At 44.6% G+C, this 5666-nt stretch overlaps 1 long non-coding RNA gene across 1 annotated transcript; it reads left to right on the forward strand.

Moving 5' to 3' along the window:
• Positions 1–3390: 3390 nt before the first annotated feature.
• LOC125760215 (uncharacterized) lies at positions 3391–4187 on the forward strand. The gene is made up of 2 exons (XR_007417844.1): positions 3391–3745; positions 3914–4187. It is a non-coding gene; the product is annotated as an uncharacterized LOC125760215 (long non-coding RNA).
• Positions 4188–5666: the final 1479 nt, after the last annotated feature.

Below are 5666 nucleotides of genomic sequence, written 5' to 3' on the forward strand. Positions count from 1 at the left end.
CACACTTGAGCACTGGACGAAACCGGAGCGACGACACCGGCGATTACACAAATGGGACCCCGAAATGAGGTTCTGTATGCCTCGTAAATTAAAACGACACAACACAAGTATGATTCACCGAATTCGTCTTGGTGTGGCCTTCACAAGACGTTATGCACATATCATCGGCTGCAGTGACACCGGTCCCAACTGTGACCACTGTCAAGTGCCAGAAACACTTGAGCACATATTTTGTACCTGCCCAGCATACGCACGCGAACGACAGAAACTGATTTCCTCGACTGAAGGAGTGCATAATAGGCCATTAACTGATGAGGTTGTGTTGGGCCCATGGCCTGACGCCAACAGCACAACTGTGGTCATAAGAGCGGTTGCAGCTTTCCTACAAGCCACTGGACTGGATGCGCGGCTATAGCACTGCACCACCTAGACGGGACTGTACATACTCACCTCTCTTACTTACCATCGTCATCCATCATTCTTTTTTCTCCCCTTTCCCCACCCCCGGTGTAGGGTAGCAGGCTAGAGCATAACATCGCTCAGGCCGACCTCTCTGCCTTTCTGTAAATAAACCTCTCTCTCTCTCTAATCTTCCGGTTTTCGCCCTGTATCCTCATTTATTTCCGGTCACACAATTGTGGCATCTAAAACGAGCATATAAAGCGAAAGCAACGACACTTGCGTTCTAGCGCTGGCACTGGGGTTGGCGTTATTTGAAACCACAAGACCACCTCAGCAGTCTCCTTTTTTACGTAACGAGGTGTAGGGAGGCACGGCTCGCTGGCGTTCGGAACACAGAGTTGCTATTTATTGGTTCCTCAGACGCGCATTTAAAAGGACAATCGAAAGCTGTGAGCGGAGAGGCTGATGGGTGGGCGGCGTTTCCACCACAGCCTACCGTTGTGAGAACCCTGCCAAGGATGTAAAATGTTAACAACTGCACTGTTTAAAAAAAAACAACCTGTTATTCCGAAACTGAACGCTGCTGTCTTCATTCATGTCGTGAAATCTATCAATTTCTGACATAGCAAGTTTCCGGCGGCTCTGCCAATTCTCACGAAACACGCTCGACAGGGTCGCTCAGTCAAAGCGGTGAGATGTCTTTGATCGTAGTGCACGCCGACTTCCACGTGTAGGATAAGGTATTGACGACACTGGTGACGTAGCAAAAAAAAGCGAAAGAGAAGAAGAGGGCCGACCCAGCGAAGCACTTCCGCTGGTACGGAACACTTCCGCAGCATCCCGACAGGCCATTAAACCACCTTAGCGATGGTGGCTTGCGTGCATTTTATTTTTGTGCGAAGCTCCTGCGAAATCTCGCATTACCTCGTCAAGGTGCGTAATGGCTCCCTCGACGCCGCCCCCCATTACCGGGCCTTGTCGGATTTCTTTTCCTTCCTATATCTTTATTTCTTCGCGCCCGTGATTTACTGTGACAACTATGTTTCCTGCTTCTTTACCGATGCTCTAACCGGACGAAGCAGCCCCCAGTGCATCATAAAACAAGTGTTAACCTCGCGGCTGTCGTGATAACACAGGTGGACGTGATCGTTGTGTAGGCCGCCATTCATTCCGACTTCCTGACACTACGGGTGGATCAGTACGTGGGAGAGAGAGAAAAAGCAAGAGGAGGAAAGGCAGGGAGGTTAACTTGACGAGCGTCCGGTTTGCTGCCCTACACTGAGGATAAGAAAATAGAGAGTAGAAAGAGAGAAAAAAAGATTAGAACCGCAGGCACCCAGGGGTACAAAGCGTCACTAAGGCCGGCGTTTTTCTGACGTATACGTGGTCTTACCGATAGAACTGATCATGTAGCATGCGGTAAGAATGTTGCACTTATTGTTTGTATTTTTTGTGATCGAACTATAACATTTCCTGGGAGAAGCTGATATTCTCGCGTAATGAGTCAGTGTTGCTTGAATCAACTACGGGGCGAGTTCCACCTTATTAGGGCAAAACAAACACGGGGTCTGCCCGCAAGCTACGGAAAAATGTGGGCCCAGCTCGTACTGACTGGGACCTTCACCTCGACGAAACATCAGAATTAGAAGTATACAAGTATCCACACTCACTAGGCATCACTTTCTGTACTAAGTGTACCCACGTCAAGGCTGTCGTCTAATCAACTTTTTTTTTGCTTGTACTTTGAATTTCTTTTGCTGTGCTTTTTTCAGGTTTATCTGATCTGTATTGAAATGTTTTATCTAATATGTTTTGATTTTTTCCAACAATTCTATTCACTTGCTGCTGTTAGTTATTACCTACAATGCTTGTACAATGAACCGAGGGTCCCACTACAGTTCTTTTACTTTGGGGTCCTCGCCTGTATATTCGCTAATCTTGTATTACCTTTTGAAATCAATAAACTGAAACAAAAAAATATACAACGGGATATGTCCAAACTCCTCACAAAACAAAAACCAAACACACTTTTTCAACACGCTGATAACTATTTATCGGGAAATAACTGCTAGATAACTGGCTAACAACTATTCTTGACGTGTACAACTTCTAAGAAATAGAGCAGAGGCGTACCAAGGATTTTTTAGGGGGGAGGGGGGAGGTCCAATCATACTATCTTCGTGCGTGTGTCTCTGTGTTCGCGTATATGTATAGACGCGCTAAAGTAAAACAAAAATGGAGGGAGGGGGCTTCAACTCCCCCAATTCCCCCCCCCCCCCCCCCACCTTTGGCTAGGCTAGGGAAATGAACAAACTGAAGAAAAAAAGTCACAGTTTCGCCGCAACGGCGAAGCAATGAATGCGATAGCAATAAATTATAATATGACGCGAAGAACGGAAAGCAGCTCGAAATTGCCAGCGCGTCGCTCGAGCCCAAAGGACGCACGAAAAGAACACACACAGGACGAGCGCGAACTAATGCGTCACAGCTCGACACTTGAAGCGCATTGCTGAAACATAAAGCAGGACGCACGAAACGAACGAACAGGTACACACAAGACGAGCGCGAACTAATTGTTACAGTTGTTACTTATTTCTGTTTGAACAGCGCGCTCCTTTCGCAAACGCGGCCGCTGCAGCGAGCGAAGCGAAGAACCCAACCGGCCGCCACTTCTTTCCTCGATATAAGCACACGAAATCGACCACGCCCTGTAGAGCGAAGAGCAACGGCGTTCGCATGAGCGGGGCGACGATCTTTAAAGCGCGCCACACGCGCGCACGTCGCGCCATCTATGTGGCCACTAAGAAAGCATGCTGAATTACTTGGTGTATATAAATAGCCCGCCGTTAGCAGGCTGAAGGACGGTGCTCTCGTGGCCTAATGTCTAACGCGGCGGGCTGCAAAGCGAGAGGTCGCCCGTTCGATTCCGCGCGTCGGAAAGATTTTCTGAAATATTTTTCTTTGTGGCTTTACTATATATATATATATATATATTTATTTATTTATTTATTTATTTTCGATACTGCCAGTCTCATACGAGACCAAAGCAGAAGGGCATCAGTTCTTGGATACACAATACAGTTTTCAGTTTCACGTTTATACAGCGGCATATTTGTCAGAACGTGTAAGAATGGTTGGAGGCAGAAATGCCTGTAGGGGTCTCGAGGCAAAATTCAATAAGTACATTCTGAAAAAATGGCGTTAATTGTATACAAACACTGAGCAATCGGTACATACTTAAAGACGGCATAGAAGACAGCTCTTATCTAGTAGACAATACAACTCTAGTTGTACACAAACACAAGAGCACTGGGAACAATACACCAGAAAAATACACACTTAGGTAACTTTGAACCAGTTCCTGCATCCAGCAAACAAATTCGTTTACGCGCAATTGGACTCGAACATTTATTCCACAAAAAAAAAACTGCTAGTAAAATGACAATACAACACTAGTTGTACACAAACACAAGAGCGCTGGAAACAATACACCAGAAAAATACACACTTAGGTATCTTTGAACCAGTTACTGCACCCAGCAAAACAAAATTGTTTACGCGCAATTGAACGCGAACATTTATTCCACAAAAATAACCGCTAGAAAAAACGATAATACGGCTCATCAAAAGAGAAAAAGATAACTGGAAAATTATTTGCAGAACATGTCCTCGATTTTTGAGGTGAACTCTGACAATGATTGTATACTGGTAATCGAGGAATCTAGACTATTCCATTCTCTTATTGACAGGGGAAAGAATGAATGCTTGAAGCAATCGTTGTACAAGGTGTATTCTGTAATAGTGAACGCATGTTTGTGTCTTAGTTCTCTGGATTCTGCTAGGGAGATGTATTTTGATGCATCGATGCGGCTGCGGTTATGAAGCAGGTTGTGTAGAAATTTTATATATATATATATATATATATATATAGATACTTATACATATATGGTGAATTGCGGCGACGGGGACGGACATTTTCCAGCCGAAACTTTCCACATAATTGTTATCGCAATAAAACTATACGTATTAAGATTATTCACTCGTTACAAGGCTTAATTTTATTACCCTGTTATTCCGTCCCCACGTATGATAGCGACATTATATAGATGCCGAGCTCGTACGTTTAAACTACTCGAATACTCCATCTTCGGCGAAGACAACGCGCAATATATCTAGTGAGGTGCGAAACTATTAATGGGGTTGGGTTTCTGTTCCTTGCTTTTCGTTTCGGGCAAATGCCGCATTCTTCTTTCGGTAAACTAGAAAGATGAAAGAAAAATGCACAGGTAAACATGATGTTCGGAACACTGGTTATGCTATACTTTATTAAACTCGGAGCCTGATCACGAAATGCGCATTTTATGCAGCACAGTCCTTGAGGGGCTTCCTAAAGAAATAAAGGGGAAGGAAATGGCGTTCACCACGCAAATGCTCCGTAGCCATCTAAGTGCATTATAGAAAGTTGCTAGCATTTAAAAGCAGGAGAATGTCTGATCAAAAAATAACAGAATAATATTTTCCGATAATGTCGTTCTAGTTAAAGGAAAGTGACATTCTATGGAAAAACTCATTTAGCGGGACCTCTTGAACTTAAGATATAGGGAGACGACAATACCAAAATAAATGAACGGCCTGAACATGTTCGCAGTAATGGAATCGAATGCAAAGTAGCAGCGCATATAGAAAAGAAAATTCATAACTTCAAACGACTTCGCCATTTCTCTGAGATATTTCTGTGCAAGCGTACGCTAAGCGTATTACCATGCGATAGGCGTATAAGCGAGGTGAAGCGCTGATAACAGTTCATTCGGATGACAATTAAAAAAAAGCGTAATATAAAAAGCTATGGAAAGTAAGAACGCTTACGACATGGTTTTCACTTGATCTGACAGTTTATGGCGCGGAAAGTACGCGCAGCACTCAACGCTCCGAGTGGCACAGTTTTTTGAAACTTCAGTCGTAGGCCGGCACCGTTTGGAGGTAACGTCGTATAAAGGACATCGCTTCGAAATGCGTATTCTGAAAACCTCGCTCGTTTTCTTTGAAGATCTTTCAAGAGTAGCAGTACCGGGCGTTTAAATTAATCGCAACGTTTGGCTCACGATCTGACACGGCGAGGCGTTGAAAGTACCGATTCAGCCCCGTCAGAATAACCCGTCGTAACAGAAGACACATTCTGGAGCCTATGTTTTTAAGTGCGTGGCACTTTTGGGGTCTCGACTTGTCGCCCATCTACTGTCTGATGTCGCATGGCCACGCAGTGGT

The sequence above is a fragment of the Rhipicephalus sanguineus genome, chromosome 10 (genome assembly GCF_013339695.2).
Source record: "Rhipicephalus sanguineus isolate Rsan-2018 chromosome 10, BIME_Rsan_1.4, whole genome shotgun sequence".
Classification (NCBI taxonomy): domain Eukaryota; kingdom Metazoa; phylum Arthropoda; class Arachnida; order Ixodida; family Ixodidae; genus Rhipicephalus; species Rhipicephalus sanguineus.